Raw genomic sequence first — 25,349 nt, 5'->3', positions numbered from 1 at the left:
CCATGTTAGCCTGAGGACGTCCATACTTTTGCCGAATCTACTAATACAACAAATCGCATGAAAAGTGCGCGCATGCGCGTAAGCAATTTTGGGAGCAAGAACACCGATGACAGAAGTTGAAGTTGCCGTCAAACCGAGCGACGTTGGCCGCTGCAGATAACATCCCGCGTCAGGCACTATGCGCTGGAGCGATCGTTTTAAACAAGTCGCTCGAAAGTATTTCAAAGGTACAGCAGTAAGCGCCAGAAGCATAAGTACAAAGTACAACAGTAAGCACCAGAGATTCTATCTGTTCATTTCCAGTTCTATCACCAGATGCCACCACCAGTTTGCGGATTTCCTATGTATGTATTGGCATAATACGCTCTAAGCATACGAGTTGATGTCGTTAAGCATTCAAAGGTTCTTCTTTCATATGCGTCATCAGTTTTTCCACCCTTAGCTAACGCCTAGTCTTAGCTGCGGGGTCGATGCTGCACAGCCTGCGTTGATTGCAACGCCGTGCGTCGGGTTTTTGTTTTTGTGGCTTGCCAGCGCGCATGCAGACTGTAAGTACCCGAGACCCGGGCAGGGCACACAGTCTGCCTCGCAGCCTCGAGAGGCAGTGGGGCGCTCACCCAAACGGATCAGGCGTGTTTCCACATGATGTGGCAGTCAATGTGCTTTAGCAGTCAGACAACTCTAGCAAACGGTCAAAAGGAGACGTTAGAGAGACATACGGCTCCACTGAACGGTGATTGGGATGGCGGCAAGACAGTGCGACGTTCAATTTCGTGGGACCTGGACTAGACGTTCAGCGGGCTCCACCAAATGGACAAACGGAAGACACTCGAGCGGCTCCTCTGGACTGCCTAACGGCAGTAGCCGTCAGCCAGACAAACATATACCGTCGGACCGTCTGCACGCCGGCGCCCCCGGCCCGCCCGCGCGCTTCCAGCCGCTAGCACCAGCGCTGGCGACACTGTTGGCACATAGGCGAGGAGCAGCGAGGTCAGCACGCCCGCCTGTTTAAACCAGTACAAGACGTCCGAGCTGGTCACGGTATGGAGCAAGAATTTCCCATTTTGGGAGACTATATATATATATATATATATATATATATATATATATATATACAACTTCCAAGAATGAAAATTCTGGACAAATTATGTGTTTGCTGCGCTACCTACTTTACCTACATGGTCTATAAAACTACTGGACGGTATTCATGGGAAAGGTGGGGTGTTCGAGGACAGATCGACAGACATACGCGATGATCTTTCCACTGTCGGCAAAATTTGGTCACAGGGGAATCGATCACGGCAGAATCACAGTTAACACGCCTGTGAAAGCTGGTCTCCCTGGTGAGACGCTTCGAATTGATAGCCTTCGGCAGTTTCGTGTCGCATTTTTGCAGCAGAATTTTCGACTAGGAAATTAGTCCACTGCAACCAACGAATACCGACAAAATCTACACAACGGCAAGGGTTGGAAAAAATGTGATTAGTATAGGCATGTCACTCATTAGTTCATAGCCAATCTATTAATGCTGTTAAGATCAAGACAATTTCTGAAAATGAGTAAAGGAGTAATTTCTCATGCTAGATTGCTCTTCATTACACACATTAAACAACGTAGAACACTCTTTGATTAGCTACATGTAGTATGGCATAAAATATGTTTAAATGTTTTCGTAACGATTCGCTATCGTTTTAATGCATCTTAAAAAAATTACGATCTCGGACGCCCTTCCAGGGGCTCAGCGGCCAAGTGACTAAGTGATTCTCAGTGACGTCACGTAGCTCGCGCGGAGTGGAGACAAATTGTTTCCTGAGCTTCACACATGCATATGGCCTTGCGCTCGTCCGGCTTAGAGGCGGTGGGGTCGTGGGTGTCGGGAGGGGTCTGGAAAATGTCGTACGTCCGGGCATCAAGGAAAATTTTACACTTTTGTGCGGTGAAATCAAAGCAGGTAATTTCAATTTCATGGCAAGCTGCCATGAGCTCCTAAAGTACGTGCGGAAGTGGGCGTACTGTACTTTTGTATGCTTGGGGGCATTAATGGCGCGAACGTTGCTTTTCCGCAGCCGCAAATGCTGATAAAATAATAGTGTTTTGGCACAGTATAATAAGTTAAAAATAAGTTATCATTTTGTCAGGTAGTTAATTCCAGCTTTCATATCCTATTGTTGAAATTGGACAATTTGCAATGGCTCAAATTGGCCGTGACTTGAAGCTGAACCCGGCCAAAGTGAACTACTCAGAGCTAAAGTTGAGCCCAAAGGCCCTCATTCCTGTGCCTACTGCCTGCCGCATTAAGTTCAGTGTGGGATCCATTTTTACACTGGGCCAGATTGTGAATGGGCCAATACCAGGATGATTAACAATGCCTGCATCAGGTTTTAAGATGGAAATCAGTGCATTACTATGAGAAAAGGACCTCTATTATGTATCCACATGTTGGATGTTTTTGAAACCAGCTTAGTGGTCATACTCATTACAGATGTGTGTTGGGAAAGATTTGGTTTTACATGTAACTGCTTTTAGTTACATGCCAATATATGTGGCAAACTATTGCTTACCAAAAGTTGTGTCACAAATGCTTAAAATTTCCATTTTTGCATATGCTTTGCTGCCATTTTATGGACTAAGTTGCCATATGCTTACTTAAGCAGTCTGTTGTTCACTTTTTTGGCCCGGTGGAAGCTGGTGCTGGGATTTATGATGGTGACATTTAGCACAAGTCCCAGATCAGGCATACTGCGTAATCTCATTGAACTGGAGCAGGCAGTAGCAATTGGCCAAAATAATTGTCTGCTCATCAATGTTTTGACATTCCCTTGTACACAAAGCCCTTTGCAGCTATGCCAGCAAATTTTGTGAGGACAAACCTTTGTAATAAGCTGGAGTGGCATAGTTTGGGGAGTGGGTGCAGAGTAGATGCTGCAAAGTTTGCTCAGCAAATGATCTTATTCAGTCATTTGTGCATACCATGTAGAATATGCTCCTTTTTTCCCTCCTCCATGCATCTCTTAATAGGGGTAAGCAGTGTGGAGTATTTTGTGGCAGGAATTGTTGAATGTTCTGGTCATGTTGCAGTGTTCCACTCCATGCCGGACATACAGTCTGGGCCCTGCATTATGGGTGGCCAGGACCGAGCTGGCTTCCCTCCGACCTGCACAGGTCACTGGGAGGTGGCAAGCTAGTCCAGGCAGCCGTACCATCCGCACATCAGCCATACTTGGTGGGTGCTGTTGCTGTGTTTTGTTGGCCGCCATGACCTCAACTTCTGCTAGGGGGTAACTGCCAGTGACCATGCAGATGTGCTCAAACAAGCTGGGTGTAGTGACCAGATGTAACGTGAGATAAAATATGCTGCAGGATGCCACCAAATGTAAGCCAGGTGTCATGTGGTAAGATCAGGATATTGTGTGCCCTGCACTAATTGTCAGTATGAATGGATTTGGAACATGATTACGTTTGACATTTGGAAAAACTGACATTGTTAGGTGGAAACAGTATAAACATTTTTGTACTCCATGGCTGTTAGGAGAATGGAAATGTTTTGATCTCTCATAGTGCTGCAGTTTATTTTCGTCCATCTTGGTGGATATTAAGCTCAACTTTGATACAAATTAGTCATTATTCCATTTGAACCAAAGTTGGTTCCATTTGAGCCATACTGGTTTGGTTGCCATCCATACTGCAGCATGGCAGAGAGGGTCTTTGACTTCAATGCAGATTATTGTCCCCTCCCCCCCCCCCCCATTGGCACAAACAATTGGTTCATCCCAAAGTTGAAAGAGTTTGTTATTTGTGGCCACAAAATAAATGTGAATATCCCACAGTGTGGTACTATCACATCTGTCAATGTGGACCATGGGGAGACACGCAATGCTGGCGACGGAGTAATGGAAGGGTCAAGCCAGGCCAGGCATGTGACGCTGACGAGACCCGTACCCACTTCCCCCTCGGCACAACAACAGGCAGGATACTCTGGATCACGAGCAGTGTAGGCTGCGCCAGCCGCTGGTGGGCATGTGCGCGAACTGGGAGATTCGTTTATTGGACGCCATGTTTCGTTCCGAGTAACAAAGGGAAGGTGAGCTGATGCTGGAATATCACTGAAATGAAATAAATAGCTTAGAAATGAATAGTTTTAAAATACAAAGTAACCTGAAATGCCAAAGGGAGTTAGACAGAATTTCACCACAGATGCTCCAACGCAGAAAATGCAAAAAAAAAAACTAACATCGAAACTGCCACCCCGTGACACGTACGGGCACCACAAGTGTCGCGAGCGCTGTCGCACGGACACGTTGTTCGCTACAGCTGGCGTGTGTTCAGATGAAGCGACCGGTACATATGAACGTTAGCACAGACCGGTGCTCTGAACGGCGGTCTGTGTTATATTTGAACGGTGGCCTGTATCACATATGAACGGTAGCATTCATCACATCTGAATGGTGGCCTGTATCACATATGAACCGCTGCCTGTACCACATCTGAACTGTGGCCTGTATTACACCAGAATGGTGGGGTATATCACGTCTGAACGGCGGCCTGTATTACATCTGAACGGCGGCCTGTATCACATCTGAACGGCGGCTTGTATCACATCCGAATGGTAGCCTGCATGACATCTGGACGGCGGCCTGTATCACAACTGAACTGAGGCCTGTATCACACCTGAATGGTGGGCTATATCACATCTGAGCGGCGGCCTGTATCACGCCCGAACGGTGGTCTGTATCACATCTGAATGGCAGCCTGTATCATATCTATACACAGGCCCGTGTCGCTTTGTCCGCAGGTGGTGAGGTGAAGGTGGTACAGGTGCCTGCGTTCGCCGAGTCTGTCTCTGAGGGTGATGTGCGCTTCGAGAAGGCGGCCGGCGACTCCGTCAAGGAAGACGAGGTCAGAGGTCACTTGCACTGCCCTCCCCGATACATTATCCATATAGTCCATGCAAAGGCAATGCAGTTTCTTGTCACTGTTTTCTTTTGTAAAATAGTTTCGTTTTGCATAGTTTTGTGGATGCAATGCGTGGATGCGTCGCCGGCGTCAAAGCGATGCATGCATCTTTGTTTTTATGGAAGGTGTATTGCTTTGTCAGGATCATATCGTTGCATGTTTAACAAACAACGCCAGTCCAAATCTCGCCCTGCTGATTTTGACATGTTGCGATATGCTTAGAACCTCCTCCGTTCGCATCAGTTAAGGGTCACAGTAATTAACTACTGCCTATTTACACCAGTATCGCAGCGCATTAGATCAGCTGAGCAGCCTCCTGTTATCCTCCGTTTGCACTCCGGCGGTAAAGCTGATACCTGAGAGGTTTCCGAGCTTTTTCACCGCAGCTGCTCAGCGCGCCAGTTGGGGTTGTTTCTCCTGGCTGGTGTCGCCGGCGGCCGTGTGTCCAGTCCACTCCACCGGCAGTGACAGTGGCGGTTCTATGTGACGAGCCAGCTCCGGCCGGCAGGTGGTCGCTGAAATCGAGACGGACAAGACGTCGGTGCCGGTGCCGGCGCCCGTCGCCGGCGTCATCCAGGAGCTGCTGGTGGCAGACGGCTCCACTGTGAAGCCCGGCACAGACCTGTTCAGCATCGAAGTGGGCGGTGAGTCCGGCCCCGGGCCTGCTGCACATGGCGAAGCACACAGCGCTGCCATTCAAAAGACGGGAGCGTAACTCGCGCGCGATAACTTTTCAGGGGAGTGTGTTTAAGAGATTGTTCTTTCTCAATGGTGACCGACGGACTTGAGATGCCCTTACGTTACGTTACGCAAAAAATCACGCAAGTAAGGTCCCCAGATGCGATGTTCTGCTTCGTTTGTGGTCGGACGTGATAAGTTTTGTCTTTCGTGCTACCAGTTGCCAGGTGACTTTTCCTCAGACACAACGGTATAATGTTAAAACGGCGTCTTTGAAAGTGGTGGCACTGAGCTGCATAAATGGCTCTGTGTAATGAAGAGTTTGGCGAACTGTTTTTGCCAAGTTGCGGAATGCAGGGCCACAGGACAGGTGTCAAGCTGTAGTCAGATGGTGTTCATGGTACCGTCTTTCTAACAGCTGGAATAGTGGAGCACGGTCTTTGGGGGCACGTTCACAGCGAGCAACATTCGAAGTGAACGTCCCTCCAGCATGTCAGTTGATACAGGTTTAACGTTAAGCACGGCTGGTTGCAAGGTTGGCGTTATTTGAACGTGGTCGTATTCTTAAATGATACCTGCTATTGCGTAAACGCTTGAACGTGGTTCTACCCGAAAATTATGCCTGAAATCACGTGCGATACTTAACGTAACGCGTTGCACTTGAATCATGACATCCCCAGATAACACGCTTCGCTTTTTTGTGATCGGGCTTCTACAAGGTTAACAAAACACCAGCTCTGGGGACAGGCCCGAAAGCATTGACAAAGTGAGAGAAGATCGAGTCCACTTACAAGATTTAAAGTGACCGGGATCATCCAGCACAGTGGATTCAGCGTGTATCTTAACTGCTTTGTTTTTTTTTACTTTGTCTTCTGCACTTTAGCAGTGCATAGCCTTTTTGTTTTTTCAGGTTAGAGCTTATCATCAGCGGCCGTCAGCTGCCCGCAGTGGCGGTGCGCTAGTAACGTGCGTCTGTTCAGTCACGTCGTTCATATCAGTTCTGGCGTACTGTGTAGCTCCATGAGTATTATCAAGTGTCTTGACCTCATCGTGTCCATGCTCATGTTAATGCAGTGAAATTGGTGGCCATAGATAAGACAGTAGCATTAGCCTCATTCCTCGGAAAAAAACAGAAAGCAGAACTCGATAAAGGCATGTTGCCGAAATATCAACCCAACTGTATCTCCATTCTCCCGTTTTTTTTTCTCCGAGGGATAAGGCTAATGTTACCGTCTTATCTTTGTGAACAAGGTTCCTCGCCAATGCACTGAGGAACTTACGTAAATTGGTGGCCAGATTCGTTTTACTGGATTGGATGTGCATATGTAAGCCCAAAGTGTAGTTGTTAAGTTTTGTATTGTACTGCAGGAACACATCCATGAATGCATTTTTACAATGCCTGCGGTGCTCGTCAGCTCTAGACATATCGTGTTCCGAAGTACAGTGTTTTTCTCAAATGATGCGGTGGTAAAAATCTAGTCTATTCTCTTTGTGTGTTGCCATGGGTGCCAGTAACAGTTTCAGGGCATTAGACATAAACATTCCAAAGCACCTCACGGTATGGTAAGAATAAACCCTTGGTCATGATGCTTGTCTGCCTGCGGCAGGCAAATTTAGTCCTACTTCTTGTTTGTCGGGATCATATCATTTATGCTCTTCAAGCCACATCCATCGCAATTTGATAAGCTTTCTGTCCCATGAAATCCCAAATCAGGACCTGGGACATCTCTTGTGTTAAAAGTACGTGCCTGCCTGCGGTTCCCGACCGCAGTTATTCCGCCCATTGCGCTGCCACTGTGTTATTGTGTTTCAGCAGCAGGCGGTGGTGCCGCGCCATCTGCGCCCAAGAAGTCCGAGGAGCCTGCTGCGAAACCCGAACCGTCCGCCGCCCCCGCAGAGGAGATCCCTAAGGATGTGCCGGCAAAGGCGGCTCCGAAGCCGCAGGCGGAGCCGGCGACCGCGGGGCCGATCCCGAGCCGGCCGCCGGCGCCCGCCGCCACCGGCCGGCGGCGCCGTCAGCCAGCATCCCGGTGGCGGCAGTGCGGCACTCGATGGCGCTGGAGAAGGGCGAGGTCAAGCTGCCGCCGGCCGACCCCACCGCCGAGATCACCGGTCAGTACCCACCTGTGGTGACCCTCCCGCTGAGGTCACCGGTCAGTACCCACCTGTGGTGACCCCACCGCCGAGATCACCGGCCAGTACCCACCTGTGGTGACCCCCCACCGCCGAGATCACCGGTCAGTACCCACCTGTGGTGACCCTCCGCCGAGATCACCGGTCAGTACCCACCTGTGGTGACCCCCGCTGAGGTCACCGGTCAGTACCCACTGTGGTGACCCCACCGCCGAGATCACCGGTCAGTACCCACTGTGGTGACCCCCCCGAGCACCGGTCAGTACCCCCGCCTGTGGTGATCCCCCCCCCCGCCGAGATCACCGTCAGTACCCACCTGTGGTGATCCTCCCGCCGAGATCACCGGTCAGTACCCACCTGTGGTGACCCCACCGCCGAGATCACCGGTCAGTACCCACCTGTGGTGACCCTCCGAGATTACCGGTCAGTGCCCACCTGTCGTGACCCCACCATGGAGATTACCGGTCAGCAAAAGATATGGCTAGGTTTGAGACTGGTTAGGGAGGTGGGGGAGGGAAGCAAATTAGAGTTGCATGGGTCAAATTGCGGGAGGGAACAATCTTACCTTTGCCCTTTACTGACCTTACCTTACCTTTTTACCTTTGAATAGCATTCGAATTGGGAAAGCATAAATTCTTGCGTTCTAGGTGCAACATTGGAAGGATAAAATGACACTGAAATTGAATGGGACATTGTTCCCCAGCCCCACCCCCTTCTTCCTACCGTAATGATTACATGGTTGCTGGTCAGCGCCCCGCCCGTGGCGTCTCCCCCGCTGGGACCACATTTCTGAGGCGACCCCTACTACCCCGCCTGAACATCGTCGGTTCGAACAGCCGACGTTATCGTGCGTCTTCCTGCCAACGCCGGCGCACGTGACGTTTCAAGGTCACGTGTAACTGATGGCTGCGCGCTTACGTCGCAGGCACGCGGACCGAGCAGCGCGTCAAGATGAGCAGAATGCGCCAGAGAATAGCGCAGCGACTCAAGGACGCTCAGAACACCAACGCCATGCTCACCACCTTCAATGAAATCGACATGAGGTGCGCGGCTGAGGAAGCGGCCATGGGTGGCTTAGCCTGAAGCGGTCAGGTTCCGGGAAGCTGGAGCGTTCATGGTTCAGGAAGCGGCCTGTGGATGGTTTATGTTCACGTCTCGCATGTTGGGCTCGCCCCAAGTGTGACAGATTTTTTTGGTAGCTTGATACTTGTTGCCAACGTATGCTGCTATTGTTTACGATGAAAGCACACATTGGGCTTTTAAAAAAAGGTTTCGATAAATCTGTATTTCGCTCCACCAACGTTTCATTCTGAAATTAGAATTATAATCCTGCATGGTGGTAAGTAGCCCTAGGTTTCTATAGTCTAGGTGAATGGGGTACTGTGGAGTATTTAATCGATACTGGTCTCTATGAAATCAAAATTAGCTCGTAAATGCCTCTGTTACGTCGATGATATGCTGTCCTAAATCTGCAGCAACATCATGCAGCTGCGGAAGCAGCACCAGGAGGCATTTGTGAAGAAGCACGGCATCAAGATCGGCTTCATGTCCGCCTTCGTGAAGGCGTCGGCGTACGCGCTGACCTACCAGCCGACGGTGAACGCCGCCATCGACGGCAACGAGATCGTGTACCGCGACTACGTGGACATCTCGGTGGCCGTGGCCACGCCCAAGGTGAGCGGACTGTGGGAGCCGGGCCGGTCGGCGGCTGTCTGGCCGGCGCTCCCTACACCGGTCCCTGGTGGCATCCACTGCAAACGGTCGTACGGACTTAGCAAGATTCTGGGGCTAGGTGACTCATGTGAAGGTTATGCGGTACGGGGACAAATGCTACCACCAGTTGCTCCATGTCTAGTTTTGCTCAGCGGTATGATTTTGCATGCGTTTAGATAGATGATGCTGTGCAATAAGTCAACATCGTGTCATTATTTCAGAGCGATCACATCAACCCATTTTCCGTAAAGTGCATGTTGCCTTATTGCATGTGCATGCACCTTATTCCCAGAAAAGCAAAAGGGGATATTTAGGTTCCTTTTTCCCGTTACTCTTTGAAACGACGTTTCTTATTGCACGGCCAGAGCTTTGGAACAGCTTTACAGTGTTTGACATGCGGGGGTCTCGGAAATAGCTCGGGGTGTCCGATGACGAATCAGACGGAGCATTATCGGTACATTGGTTTCATAGTGCGTGGCTCTCGGTCTAGATCACAGATAATCCCACGAGATATTTTGCGAGATTACTGAGGAATCTGAACCTTACCGGTCGGTAACAAGATAAGCGTGGTCTCTACAAGGTACAGGCGAGCCAAGGGACAAACGAACACCACGTAGCCGAACTGAGTCTGAGAGAGAGTCATTGGAGCCTAAAAAGCCTGGATAGTCCAGTTATGAGCGCTTTAAGAGATGTCTGGAGCTTTTAAATACGATCGAGAGCGTGTGGCGAGTCGGTATCAGAACAAAGTGGCCTGTTATCGCGACACCGAGACTTCCAGACTATTTTGCCCCGCTATAGCCGTCGCTTTGCGTCAGGTCGTTGTAGGGTTAGTTATCTGTGACGTCGCTCATGCATTGATGTACTGATGGGAGCGGTGCATTGGACCTAACAGCGGAGCGGTGCGTAGCGCCTGACAGCGGAGCGCATAGGGCCTAACAGTGGAGCGGTGCGTAGCGCCTGACAGCGGAGCGCATAGGGCCTTACAGTGGAGCGGTGCAAAGCGGCTAACGGTGTGTAGGGCCTAACAGTGGAGCGGTGTGTAGGGCCTAACAGTGGAGCGGTGTGTAGGGCCTAACAGCGGAGCGGGAAAAAGGGCAAAGGGTGTAAAATGGTGCGACGCGTGGAGTTCCTCGAAATGTCATGACCCCGCCATTCGTTTTGTCCCGTCGTTTCACTGGAGGGGTAATGCAATAGGCAATGGGAAATTTAGTGACTTACATGGGCATCCACCTCGACTGAGTGGGCAATGACCTGCTCAACTGGTCTGCTGGCTGCGGTCCTGGCGTATCATGTATGCCCCAACGATTGTTTTCGCAGCCCCGTTACAGGCCGAGGTCCAGTAAACCCTTCGAGCTGGAAGGTGGTAAAGGCATCGATGGTTGCTCTGGTGTGGTGCCACGTTTGTGCAAATGAGAATCGGCTGGACGTTGCATTGCCATTGCACGGTCTGTATGTATTCTTTGTATGAAGCTCGCCGGCACAAGGTGTCGTGATTGTTCCACTGACGCTGCGTGATGTCCAGGGCCTGGTGGTGCCTGTACTCCGCAGCGTGGAAGGCATGAGCTACCTGGACATCGAGAAAGGCATCGAGGCGCTCGGAGCCAAGGCCAAGGACGGTCAGTTCGCGCCGGCTTCGCGTCCGGTGGAGCTGCATCTTTTATTGTTGGTCGGGAATGCTGTAGAACGGTCCACCCCTCCAATGATTGTGGTTCCTCCCATACATTGTCCTGATGTCTCAAGCGACGTTTCACGCTTGTAAAGCTATGGCGTACTGCATTTCCTTTTATGAATATGAGTGCTCTTAACAGCGCAAATGACACCTCAGAAGCATTTAAAGATACGGTGTTTTCTTGGGCGCTGTGAATGTGGTCATTGGGGTTCACACACACACACCCCTTCCCTCCCCATCGCCGCCCGCGCGCGTTCCGTAGTCACCTCGGCCAATGCCACGTGTGACAGTGTGGATGGAGGAAGTGTTGAAGTACCTCAGTGAAATATCCCGAACTTGGAGTGGAGCACAGCAGGAAAAATAGTTCACAGTTTTACAAACAATCATGAATTAGCTGATCGTGCGAATATTTAACACCCGGATCAGGTTAACTCCCCTGATGCGTATTATTTTCCTCGTGCTCTGTATGGGCCATGTCTTGAATATCCTCTGAGTGTATGCTATTTCTAGTCAGACTGGTGGCCTGCTGGCTGCCTTGTTCCTCCATAGCACCCAAATGGTGTGATGTTAAGCGGTAATGGGTCCAGGCCAGGGTTTACATTTGAAGCGCCAGATAAGAGCCCAGGGACTGTTTTATTATTAAGCGCATTTATCACTACAATCAATTACTTGATGGAAAGTATCTTTTTTCCGAGCGGAGTTAACAAGTGCCCACCGTCCATGCCATATGTGAAGACGCCAGAATGACGCGCGAGCTAACATATGCTGATACGGAGCTAAATTACGGCCCGTGGGGACCAATGTAAATATAGTCATGCCCAGTAAGTTTCAGATGTTTGATGCGCCCCATAGGCATCCAAACTTGTTTCCATCAGATACGGACTTCGCTTACCGTAAAGGGGGCTTGATGCCGGGAAAGTTGTAACTGCGCCACTCAAGTCAAGTTGGTCAACTATGGCGATTTTTTTCGATATTGTGGAGTGGACTGGGGGTCCTCTGATATAGGTGGGGGCCCCACCCCCACTGACAATGCCCCTCCGCTTGCCCAGTTTAGGACTTCGCCTCTGTCACCAGGCGGCTCGCTGTCCGTCCCCTGACCACCTGTCCTGCCTGGCGACTTCCTGTCCATCTCCTGACCCCCTGTCCTGCGCTGAGTACTCGCTGTCCGTCCCCCGAGCCCCCTGTCGTGCTCTGGCGGCTCGCTGTCATCGCTTGACCCCGTGTTGTGCTCGGGCTCTGGCAGGCTCGCTGGCTGTGGAGGACATGGACGGCGGCACGTTCACCATCAGCAACGGCGGCGTGTTCGGCTCCATGTTCGGCACGCCCATCATCAACCCTCCGCAGGCGGCCATCCTCGGCATGCACGGCATCTTCCAGCGGCCGGTCGCGATTGACGGCAAGGTGCGGTGGACTGACGGTCGCGGCGGGTCGAAACCCGCGGACCGCGCCGACATGGCGCTGCAGGAGGAGGGACTCACAGGCTGCAATCCGGGCTGACTGCTTTGGGCTGACGCGTTCGCCTCGGAGTTCTTTGTGAGAAATGTTGCGCTCGTGATGGGCATCATGCGCGGCCCGTGTGCCGGGGCCATCTCGCGATAGGTTGGCTAACCCAGGCTTGCCCGGTTCTCCGCCAGGTGGAGATCCGTCCGATGATGTACGTGGCGCTGACGTACGACCACCGACTGATCGACGGCAGGGAGGCGGTCACCTTCCTGCGCCACATCAAGGCGGCCGTCGAGGACCCGCGCGTTCTGCTGCTCGGCCTCTAGACGAGCGGCGGTATCTCCCCCAGGCGGGCTCGCAGGCGGGCCCCTGACGCTTGGCCCCGCCGCCTCCAAGGACGGCGAGCCGGCCGCGGGCCCGCTGCTAGACAGGCGTAGGTGCAATGGGTGTGCCGCGTGCGGTGGCCCGGCACGTGTGACTGCGACCGGCCCGTTTGCGGCGTGGGACGTGGCGCTTGCCTCGACTCAGCAAGGCCACCACACCGACCTCGGCCGGCGTCGCGACCGCAGCGCGCGCCACCACCGGCTCTCTCGGGAATATCGTCAGCAGTTGACGCCATTGTCGGGTTTTGTACGCTGGCAAACTGGTCCCAGCAGTGGACCCCGGTGGGTGCTCATGGCGGCTCCTCCGTGCTGTCGTTGCGCCGAGTGCCGCTTACGGAATTTAACGCGAGTTAGCTGGCTTCAAGCGAGTTTTAAAGGAGTCGGCCAAGTTCGCTATTGATGACCTTTCAGTGACCACATGCACAACGGCGGCTCGATGCATGCGATGGACCACCCCTCCCCGTGTACATATTGTTATCACCCCGTGCGGAGTGAAAAGACGCGTGCCTGGTGCCGCGGCGGGACGGGGTTGCGTCCTGACTGGCGCGGAGTCAGTCGGGGGTCGGGCCTGACTGCCATTCTGAACCGGTGCGAGTGAAGCTATTAATACAGGATTCAGCGATCACTCGGGCGGCGTTTACCGTCGACGCTTCGGAGGGTCGTAAAACAACTCAATGGTGAGACAGATCGCGCTGTTTGCTTACGAATGCTCCGCTATCGCCCCAACAGCCCTAGAGTCCATTAGATATGTATGTAGGAGGCTCGCAGGCGTTCAGCCGCTAAACCTCGTCTCCTCGTCACCCTAAACCTCGTCTCCCCGTCTCCCTCGTCATCAGGGGCAGTGGCGTAGGGTTCATTCGCCCTCCCGCTGTTCCGTGGTTGAGGCTTTTGCGGCGCGCCAGCCGACGGCGGCATTGGTCGGTCCGTGCCGGAAGCTACACGGTTCCCATCTTCTGCAGGTGCCCGTAATATGCGTATCTTGAGTCATTCAGCTCGTTTTGCCCGCTCATGCAGGATGTTTTAGTTCGGCTGAGATCGTTGGATCGCGCGAGTGAGACCATGGTGCGCTGTTTGGTGCCAAACCATGCTGGCATCGCCGGTAACGTTCTGGTGGACGCAGCTGCAAAGAGAGCGGGTTGTAGACAGCACCCCGTAGGCGTTGCACGCCCGTTCCTGCCAGAGACTTTCACCCAGCCGTGGCGAGCTGGGTTTAAAAGAATGGCAACGCTTCTGGGAAAGCATGAACGATCAGCTTAAGGTGACAAAGCCCCGTTAGGTGTACGATAATCGAGTTCGCCGAGTTGCGATGGGAAGTGGCTGTGAGGGGTGCGAGTCGGTCACGCGCACGCAACGTACGGCTACCTGCTTTGTAACGGAGATCGGCCGTGTTGCCACCGCTGCAAAGCACAACTCACCGCCACATTGTTCGCACACGCTTAAAGTTGATCCAAGAGCGCCTTCTCCATTCCGTCCGACATCTCACCTTTTTATAGGCTTGACGACTCACATAGTTGCTACGGATAAACAAGTTTACTTTTAACTTGGGCATTCCACAGTACATCAACAAGTGCCTCACACCCTCCTCCGTCCGATTTTGATTAAATTTGGCCACGACTCGCGATCAGCGCTGAAGGCGTCTGTGACGCATTTATGTCTCAGTTGCGCTTTTTCGGTGTTAAAGGCCTTCGGTAATTTCCAGTTGCGTGGTTCCAACGCTACTTTCGGTGGCGATTTTTCCTCCTGCTTGAAAGATAGCAGTGCAAACCTACGTCAAAATGATCAGTAAACTATCCAGAATATTTGTATGCCATTCGTGAAAGCGTTATTGTACAAAAAACAACACTGATCACGGTATGGACTTAAGCAAGGCACGGAACAATTTTCTAGGATATTCGTCTTTTTCTTATTTGCGTGAGAAAAAACGTTATAGTCTGGTCCCCAGATTCCCGAATAACAAAGGTGGCCGCCCCGCTTGGAAAGACATGGTCCCACCGACGAAACACGCGTAACGTACGACGGCGCCGCGGTCGGCTGCCTCCCCTCCCCCTCCCTCTCCCCCCAACCTCCATGGGGCTATCGAACCGGGGTAACTGGGGCAGGAGAGGATAAGAGGTGAGTGCATGCTGCGAAGGTGGCGTCTCTCGTTCATGTGGGGTGACTCAGCAGTCGGACAAAGACCCAGTGATCGGGGCATCGGGTTAGTGCCTGTTCGAATCTCAACGAGCTCTGACTACCACGACTCGGATATAGCCGGAGAAAATATTTAAGTCGCCTTGGAGGGCCTTGAACAAACGCCAGTGCAGCGGAGTAGGTGCCTGCATCACTTAGCCATTCATCTTCATTTTCCAAAACTTTCAATCTGGTCTGCGCTAACCTTCTACACTTACTGAGAAGTGAAACAGTGCCCGTACGTTTACTCGCAAAGAGGACAGGCCTTATGTGAAATTCTTAGCGGGCATATTGTGCTGGAAGTATAAGCACAGGTTTACTTCCATGCGTGTAACTTCCTCTGCAGAATGCCGTTTTCCCAACGAACATGATTTGTTTCGCTGTAGAAAGCGTAGCGGCATCTCAAAGGCAGACCAAGGGAGCAGATGAGTTGACGGAGGTAACCAGGTCAGGCTCCCCGTTCGGGTTCCTCATTCCCGCTGGTTCCTTCGACGAAACGAATCCTTGGATCTTGATTCTCACTGCTTCTTTCAACACAAAATCCTAGATCTTGATTCCTAATAGCTTCTTTATCAAAAGCCAACCCTGGATCCTGATATTCTCTGGTTCTTATGGCAACACAAAAATTTGAAGCTTGGTCCTCACTTGTTCTTTCGACAAAACAAAAGCTAGTATCACAGTTCCCAGTGGTTCTTTAGCATACCATAGGTCTGGTTCCTGGTTTATTGGCTCATTGGAAAACATTGGACCTTGGAAACTAGTTGTCGATTTTTCATACGTACAAGACCCAGACTCATGATCCCCAGCCACAAAGTTATACAAGTCTGACAGGATAACCCCCACATTTTTGTTCTCATAATGATTTAAAAATCAAGCATCACAGGCAAGTCAAACAATCAGTATCCCTGACACCATCACAAAAGCTGACAAAGATTAAGTGTTAGTTGAAAATGATTGCTTACAGCTTGGAAACGAGTGCCTGACATTCGAACCGTCACCCCGGATAACCACACAAAACGCTCGCACCGCATAAAAGTCATACTTCAGGCACGTCAAGTAGTCAGCATGTCCTGCTTCCGCCGCTACAATTAACAACGTTTTTCCGCTAGTTGAAGACCATGACCTAAAATTTGCAGCGGAGTACATGGCAGCAGAAACCGCGTGCTTCAGTTAATTTAATTCCAAGGATTAGAGGAGTGCCTATTATGATTGATGTACTAATCAATATCACTTAATTTCCCGCGATATCTCACTAGATTTCAAGGTGTTGGAAACACTCAAATTTCCAAGTTTTCAACCATCAGTCTCCCTACAATGCTGTCAGAGTTAAAAGTTTTTTGCGTAAAAAACTTCGCATATTCCGTCTGACAAAGGCGTGGCGACTAGGAGAGGCAGGAGGGACTGATATCTTTTTCTTTGAGACCACTCTCGAAAAAAGGTATATCGACCATTTCAAGTTGGGCCCAATGCTGTCTGAAGGGCTAACATTGACTTTGCGTTGACTAAAAAGGTGTGCCAATAATATCTCTAATACAAATGCTGCGATCCGCAGAACTTCCACTACATCATGTCTACATAACGATACTTATCATTCAAGAACTTTTAATGACAAAATTCCACGCGACAGAACTTCTAACGCAAAAGCACACGCGCGACAATGCTTGTAATGCCAGAACTTCCAATGCATAAATTTCGACGCGAAAAAACTGCTACCACGAAAAAGTTTACATAGCATTGCTTCTACGTGGCAGAAATGTTTTCTACAACGCCGACCACTTCCACTCACGTCCAGTCCAGGTCTTTTCGGATGGTGATCACGGAAACTGACCGGGTCTCATATTTTACTTATGCTGGGATGGACATCGTACGCATCTTCACTATGTTGAGGTACTTGATCCTTGCCCCCCCCCCCCCCGCCAGTTGTAACAGTTGTTAGTCATAATTTCTGCTAGACAGATTACTCTTTTATTTGCCTTCCGACGTTAAGTTTTCTTTACTTAGGTCGTCTGTGTCTTCTGTATCATCTTGAGCCACCATTTCACGTCTTGGGGGATTAGTACGGCTGAGGCGTTGAGTGCTGCCGCCGTTGAGGGGAGACTGTGTCGTATCGTCCCCCATGCGTGTGTGCGGGTCTTACCTGTTACACCTGCTACTCGTTACTCTCGTTACACCTGCTACTCTTCTTGAGCTGTCAGGTGCGGTTAAAGCAGCTGGGAACATCGAAAACCCGTGGTGTTTTCGGAGTTACAGCTCATGTGATCAGACTGAGTCTTACTGTAATTCGGCCTCGTCTTTTGTACGTTGTTAATAACTCGCTAGTGTCAGGAAATGTACCACCTGCGTAGAAAACAGCTACCGTGATACGTCTGCATAAAAGTGGTTATCTAAATGACCCAAATAACTTATGACCCTTTTCGATTGTGTCAGTGATGGTAAATTTTTGCGGGCGAATAGTCGACGATCAGCTTGCATCATGCCTGTCCACACAACCTGTGCTATGTCCCGACCAACATGGTTTTCGCAAAGGTCCCTCCACGGGGTTGGTGACGCTGAGTGCTGTTAACTTGGGTCTTGGTCTAGTTCATAGTTCGTTTATTAAGGGGGCTTCCACGTCGTGGCTTTTCTGCACCCAGCCAATTTTATACAAGATGGTTAAAACATAAAACTGTGTCAGAAACATTTCTAAGGTCGGCATAAGCACACACGCGCACACAGCCACACTTCTCAGCCTCAGAATCAGAGTCTTAAAACCGACAAGAAGCCACGCCTCGATGAAGTGTGGGCGGCCGCCGGGGGCAGGCAGTCAGTCCCGTGCGGCAGCCGCCCGGTACGGAAACCACGGCTGACTGACGGCAAATCTGACGCATTCTAGGTGCAGTGAATCTTTACGACGGGCCGCGGCTCCAGTTATGGCATTGGAACGCCTCCGCGCGCGTACAGAAAGCAAACGCAGAGAAGCGGGCGCCCCAGTGACATGCAATTACAATCCTAATCACAACGCTGACGACGGCGGACACGTCGAAAACGTTTGGCTGTGTTCGGCATTTCTGTCGCATGGAGAAGCTTGGTTGGCGACGGGCGTGAAGCGAGGTTGACGAGCTCTGGGCCGTGGATGGCCTTAGGGCCGTTCAAGGCGTATTTTGGGTTGCAAGATTTCGTTTTCGGCCACGCGCGGCGTCGTTCAGGGAAGCATTTGAGGCCTGATTTGGTTTGCACTGTTAACCAGCCTTCTTTTATTCACTACGGAAAACTCATCACGTATGATGACGACGCTCAGTTCATTGCTGCAGTAATTCCAGACAATATCGGCGACCTTCGTGGTAGGATGGAGATAACCCTGAGCATCGTTCTAAATCAGTTTACGCAACTTCGTCTCAAAATTGGTTATCGTACAACTGACTGTTGCTCGTAAGATTTCCTCGACTCAGTTACAAGATTTTTTGTCCGGTCAACTTTAGACAAGCACAGATTGAACCCTCAACTTCGGTGAAGTTTTCTCGAATTGGCGTTGACGCTGGCCTAAATTGGGAGTGTCAGATATCTGCCACTGAAATGATGTTAAAACACCTAGTCGGTCTTGCCGAATTGAACCATCAGCTGCCAGCGGAAATTCAAAAGATTGTGATTGAAGCTCTCGTTCGTTCTCACTTAGGATGCTGCTTAACAGCGTTGGGTGGCTGCCCTTAAACACAAAATACGACATCCAAAAAGCTGTCAATTTTAGCACCATAGTTATCAGTGGAACCAAGAAATCTGAACACATATATTCCCCCCCCCCCCTGAAAACGCTCGGGTGGCTCCAAATTAGCAAATTTTTGACGAACATGACCATCTAGCTGTCCGGCACCTATAAACGTTACCAACGGCACCAAAGAGTTTACGTACCCTGGTTGTCATGCGCCCTGTTTGTCTTCCCGCTTGCGCAAGGTTCTGAACAGCTTCTGTTACGAACCTCGTGTATCCGAACTGACCTCGCCTGGCGGTCATCCGTGTGTCACGCCGTTACGTACGTACAAGAAATCGTCTACTGCCAGATGTTAGGGCCAAGCATCGGCAAGACATCGGCGAGGCATTTCAAACAGGGTATAACTTGTCACCCTGGTTCTTGATTAAAAATGACGATAACACGCAAAATGCAATTGAACTAATGAGTTTGTGGCGGTGTACACGTTCTGATTCAGAAGTCGGAAGAACCACGTGTCGTTGAGGTCGTTGAGATATTTGCGAATGTATATATACACACACACATACATACATACATAATACATACATACATACATACATACATACATACATACATACATACATACATACATGCATCTATAAAAGCGTAAAACAATTTTTCAAAACATCTGACTCGCGAAAACTCGATGTGTTTGACCCATACACCCTCCAAAAGCTTGCCGGCTGTGGGCGGAACAAGAATGGCTGGTAGGCGAGTCAGGAAGTTGCACCTCTGGCTTATAACATGTCCGGCGCTAGTTTGACAGCATTCCTCTTTCTTTCACTATGACCTTATGTTCCTTGCTCTTAAAGACGACGTGGTTTGTTTATTGGCCGTATTAGTATGTTGCATGGAAGCTGAGAGCAATAAACCCAGTTTGCTATTGCTCATAACCACGCTCCACCGTGGCGTTTTCCTCTGCGGTTCCGTTTGTTTCCGGGACAAATGTGTCAAACCTACATGTCCACGTCCCTGAGTCCGTGCACAGGTGGCCATGATCTGTTCTGAAGATGGCGAGCGTGCCAGCTGGCCGCGCCGCGGCGTCAGTGGTCGGCTGTCACCGACCACTGATCGCCAGCGGCGCCGACCTTTGACCCGCTGGCGGACGCCGGCCCGCTGATCAGCTGAGCGTCGGAGACAACTCGCCGCACCCTGCCGTCATCGCGCCCACTGGTCGAGCGCCCGTAAAGTCGCTGGCGCGTCCTGTCACGGTGCTTTTTGGGACCACATTTCGCATTTGATTTGCCTGCAGCGTACCACGTAGCCGTGGTTATGATCACGCCTTAAATGAACAGTGTAACACTGAAACAAGGGGATTGGGAATGCATTATGTCTCTCAGAAGTTTAATGATAGCCCTTGGGTGTTCCATGGAAAGTTTAATTCGGAAATGGTCGGCTGCATTCTAAATTATTCTGTCCGTTCTTACGACTTGAGACGCCTTACCAGGACCGCAGCGCTTGCTTGGGAGGCAAAATTAGGCGAATAACTGTCAAGGAGGTCGATTGAACAAGCATTGTCTTTCCGTGAAAATGCATTCGTGCTGAAATGAGTGTGCATTCAATTTGCATGCGTTTGAACTCATCTCTGAAACTAAACAGTCATGGCAAAGCCCCGGCTTTCACCGTGTGTCAGGAGCTGCTAAGCCTGTATCAGAAAGAGTATAGAGCCATATGTGGCCAACATCCCCAGCATGTAAAGCATACATCAGTGACGATAGCTTCCTGTGTCGTGTCACGGACGACACTGCACGTCTGCTGGCACGGATAGTACCAGCAGATGGATGTGTTGGCCACTTTGCAAACACATCCTGCCAGCCAGCTGCTCATGTACGGTGGACAGGTGATATCGCGTGACCTGTGCTTCGTAGCTCACCCTGCGCGGCCAGATTAGATAATGACGCAAAAGGTCAGCCAAATCAGCGCAGATGCAGATTTTCTCCACACGCAGCCCATCCTGCTAACGTTAACCTTTCAGCAAGTGTTGCCTCCCTGACTCAGACTGAGCCCCTTCGCTCTGCCCTTCCCGGCCAATAGAAGCTTGAATACAACAGAGGTGATGACGCTACCGGGCACGGGTCGGCTGCGCACCATGCTACATTGGTGAAGTGGAGTCATTAGCCTCGGGTCATAACATTTCACTTAGAGATTTTTAGATTGGTCATTAGGAGCAGATTAGCATTTCTAGCGCCGTGAAATCGTGCTGAAGTCTGGTGATTGAAACGGGAACACAAAAGATAGAGCTTCTTTTTTCCGTGGTTACCGGTAATCTGTTCAAGTAGCAACCTCAAGCTTATAAAGGCAAGCATGCGCCTTAGTCTGGTCTTTGAATGGCACGAATTGCTTTCGAAAGAGATCGAAATCGTCCTTTCGCGACGGCTGTTCTCGCACGCCCGTCGCCCGCCGCCTGGCATCATCCGTAGCGGCCAACGGAGGTTTCAGGGCGCATCGACTGCTGTAGGTCATGCAGCTGTAGCGGCCAACGACCTTCGGTTTTACGGAAACTGCCACCGCTGCCATCGCCTTCCTGCTGCAGGGATTATGAGCGTCCTGGCTAAAAAACGTTTGATGGAATTTGTTTCACAAGTGTATCCCGTAAAGAGATGAACATTCCCAGACAAACATGGATCGTCTTTTTTCTTCTTTTGTTTTACCTAATGCTGATCCACTCTGTTGAACACTAGTGAGGCCGCTTACCTTATTCTGTGCAAGCGGACCCGTGGGTAGAATACTAGGAGGCCCATCATCATTTCCGGCCAAGTGCTGAAGGCCATTTCGTCCCAGCACATTATACCTGCTGGCTGCTATTCTGGCAGCACGGGGCCGGGCTCCACCGTTCGATCCGGAGACACTAAGAGAGATCCATCATGCATTGGGCCCCCCTGGTGCGAGATCGACGCAGGAGTCATCGACGCAGGAGTCCCCAATGACGCAACAATGTCCCGCGTCGCCTCAGGTGGTCCAAAAATTAGCACATGCCCCAATTCTGCTTAATGGGCCCGTGAGTGAAATGGGGCCAAGGCCTCCACCCGTTCTTGTATCACCTGTGGACTATCGAAATAAGTATTTACGCGTTCTTCATCGTGCGGGGCATCGCCCAACACCAGAGGGTCTCTGGCCTTCGAGGTCTTGTTTCTACCTCTTCTTCATCGTTGCAGGAGCGCCGACCAACGCAAATAGCGGGCCCCGGCCTCGTTCCGTTCACCCCAGGGGTCCCCAATAGGTATAAGGGGCACAGTGACGGATCATTAAGACCACCGCCTTACGTGCGGGAGGGCTTAACTGAACCGATATCCAGCCCTTCGCACCTTTCAACGTTCCAGCCGGGCCCTTTATCTTTGGCTTCGAGGGGCCCTGGCTGACCCGGGGCCACTTGCCGACACAACGCCCTCTGTTAGGCCCTGTGGATCTGGAACCGACACGAGGCCTTCTCCATTGTGTCAGGGACCCGACCAATGCAAATTGTGGGCCCAGCCTTGTTGCTGGTAAAGAGATGGGCCCTCAGGCCCACACCGATCCCTTAATGCAACCTTCCGTCGGCTCTTTGGGTCCTTCGGATCTCAAGGGTCTCTTAGCGGCGTAGTTTTGCAAGGTGGCGGTGGGCTTTGCCAGGACGAATGATGAAACCTTCCCTAAAACCACCAACAAACAGGTTCTCCCCGAATTTGACGCACATTTTTTCAAAGTTGGGGGAGGGCTGGAGCCTCCAGCCTAAAGAGAAACCCATTCCTGGTTCTGCTTCGTTCGAAAAGTGTGGTACATTTTCGCGCCGCATCATCCGACCGAAGCTTGCCATACCACCCCTCTCAGATGCGGATCCTCAGCGGTCCTCACACACCGATCACACCGAAGATCCGCGCCTTCTTTCGGCTTTCGGCCAGCGTGTCGTTTAAAACACCTGACGACAAGCCTGTCAGTAGATGGCGCTGAGCTGGCAGCTGGCCGCGGGTGCTGGCGGCGGCGGTGGCGGCGGTGGCGGCGCTGGCTGGCAGCCCCCTGCCATCTATCTCTGGTCGTCGATCGTATGTGTCGCGGCGGCGGATACCGGAGAACACCCCCGCCCCTCCAAGGGCCGCTCCCACGCTAGGCGCCCGGAGAGCGGCCACCGGCGCCGCGGCTTTGAAGTGTGTCGCGTCCCACAGCCCGCTGATTTCTCACGCGCCACTATCGTGGACAGATGAGTCACATCGCGCCTGCGAGGAGGAGATGGTGCGAGCGGTTGATGGAGGAACTACAGTGAAATCCAGGCCTGTTTTTCCGAAATTCGTACCAACATCCAGTGGCGTTACCAAGGAGAGGGGGGGGGGGGAGGGGGCCGACATTGAAGTTATGCTTCCCCTAGGAGCCGAGCGGGCCCCTCCGGTGGTCAAGCGGGTCCCTTGAGCCGAAAAGCACGGGGCCGGGGACCCCACTGCTTTAATAGTGTACGGCGTCCGCATAACGCCTTACGCTCTCCAAAGCAGACTTTGAGCAACAAATGTAGCCCGTCCCGATAACTCAGTTGGTTTTAATTCCCTGCCTTCCGCTCCCCCACCCATGGCGGGACGGTTTCGGGTCGCTTAGGCACTATCTATTTGCTCTATACAAATATGGTCTGCGGCCGCTGGCAGCGGCCACACTTGGGATCAGGTAACATCAGAGGGCAGGAAGGACCGCGCCGAGGATTGCGGCGCGTTAAACTTTCGCCCTCAAATGCTGCCATTGACCTGGAATTGCACGATTATATGTGAGGGACACTCAAGGTTCACTCAGCGTGCGCTGCTAAGCGTGAACTCCGATCCCAGAAATCGATTCACTCAAGAATTTTGAACTAAATCTTAACACCGGTCATGGCAGCACATGGGCCTGGCTTAGCAAGGTATGTTTGGAAAGGATTGGAAAGTATTTTTGACGCTTTGAGGCACACCTATTGATGTAAAAAACGTACTCCGAGTACACTCCAGGCTTGATGCGTGCAGTGGCGAGAGGCCCGTGCAGTGGCGAGAGGCCTGTGCAGTGGCGAGAGACCCGTGCAATGGGATGGAGGAAACGTTTTGAGCCTGCTGTTTTCTATGGGACTCATTGTTCACCTTGAAATGGTCCCATCTGGCCTATGACAGGTGCCTGTTGGTCATCGAAAAACAATATTTCGGCGTTGTAAGGGGGCTCTCCTGTCCCCCAGAGAGACTCCTCGCCGACTTGCTGAAGGATCCCACTGAGGCGTGAATGGACCGCGGCTGTGAGCATGCTGCTACCGACCTGTGAAGGACGCCCTTCAGTTCGGGAGGTGCATCTTCATAGGCAAGCAGGGCTCCTTACCACTGCAGTGGGCCCCTTCAGAAGCCGACAGAGTGCATCCGTGCTGTACAGCGGCTACGTTACAGACGGCAGCAAGACTCTCCAGATGCCAAGAGGCCCTTTATGGGCCGGTTTGAGCCCCTGCAAACAAACGGTGGGTTCTAACAGGCTAACACGTACCCCCGAGCGTTCACTCAGATTGCCCGGCTTACCTCTCGTGCCCCTGCTGATATGCAAGGGGTAGCCATCAGTCTGGCAGGAGTATCCTTATAGACAGGCAAGGGCCCCTTAGAAAGACCCCTGTCGGCCTTTCTCTCGACTTTTAAAGGGGCCGCACTAGAGGGTAACATGTCGACTAACAGGGGCCAGGGACCTTTATAATCCGGCAGGGGGAGGGAGGGGGCTTAACAGACAACCAATGGGCTTCCTATAGGCTGGTGAGGGCCCCTAAATGTTCATTCAAGGAGCCCTGCTTGCCGATAAAGATGCCCCTGCCGACCTGCAAGAGATGTCTGTTGACCTGTACAGGCAGCCCTCTGTCGACGTGTAAAATGGGTCTCTGCTGGGCTGCATCCTGTGCGTGAATGGGGCCTCTCCAGCCTTTAGACCCAGAGGTGTCCTTGCCATCGCGATAAAGGGCTTCCTGGCGTCTGAATGTCCCTTGTTCTAAAACATAGTCCTATCGTACCAGAAAAGTGTCCCAAATAAGCAGACATGCATGCATGCAAATTTAGTGCTTTTTGTTCCTTCACCAACAAGAGATTTGCTTTTTTCTCGTCCCATTAATATGGCGAGATTTCGTAGCATCGCAAACGAGCGACAATAAAGGATCGCACAGTTGTTGGGACTACCGCCCTCGTCTGGTGCCTTAATGCGTAAACAAAGCTTCGGTTAGTTAAAGATAATGTTTTACATTTCAAGCTATTGAAGCAAGCCTCAGATGTAATGAAAAAAGCTCACTTATAACTTAAAACTCATTGAAGCGTGAAAGGCTTCAATAAAAAACCTAATTTGTCTACATTGAGTCAACATGTTCACCAATACGTCATTGTTTAATTACGTCACAGTACCGTGCACAACATTGATTGAGACCTAATTGACGGCCGTTATATCTGGAAATGGTGCTCACAAACACCAGATGTGAACGACTCAACAAATATATTTTGTTTGGCCTCGATCGCCGCATGGCCAAGAAATAGAGGAATTTGCA

General features: G+C 51.3%; 1 pseudogene; it reads left to right on the top strand.

Moving 5' to 3' along the window:
• Nucleotides 1-1,850: 1,850 nt before the first annotated feature.
• LOC119103516 (dihydrolipoyllysine-residue succinyltransferase component of 2-oxoglutarate dehydrogenase complex, mitochondrial-like) lies at nucleotides 1,851-13,600 on the top strand (annotated as a pseudogene).
• The last annotated feature ends 11,749 nt before the right edge of the window (nucleotides 13,601-25,349 follow it).

Source organism: Pollicipes pollicipes, unplaced genomic scaffold (assembly GCF_011947565.3).
Source record: "Pollicipes pollicipes isolate AB1234 unplaced genomic scaffold, Ppol_2.1 Scaffold_2555;HRSCAF=2994_pilon_pilon_pilon, whole genome shotgun sequence".
Classification (NCBI taxonomy): Eukaryota; Metazoa; Arthropoda; class Thecostraca; order Pollicipedomorpha; family Pollicipedidae; genus Pollicipes; species Pollicipes pollicipes.
Note: the sequence above shows the minus strand (reverse complement) of the source record. Positions and strands in the feature narration are given on the sequence as shown.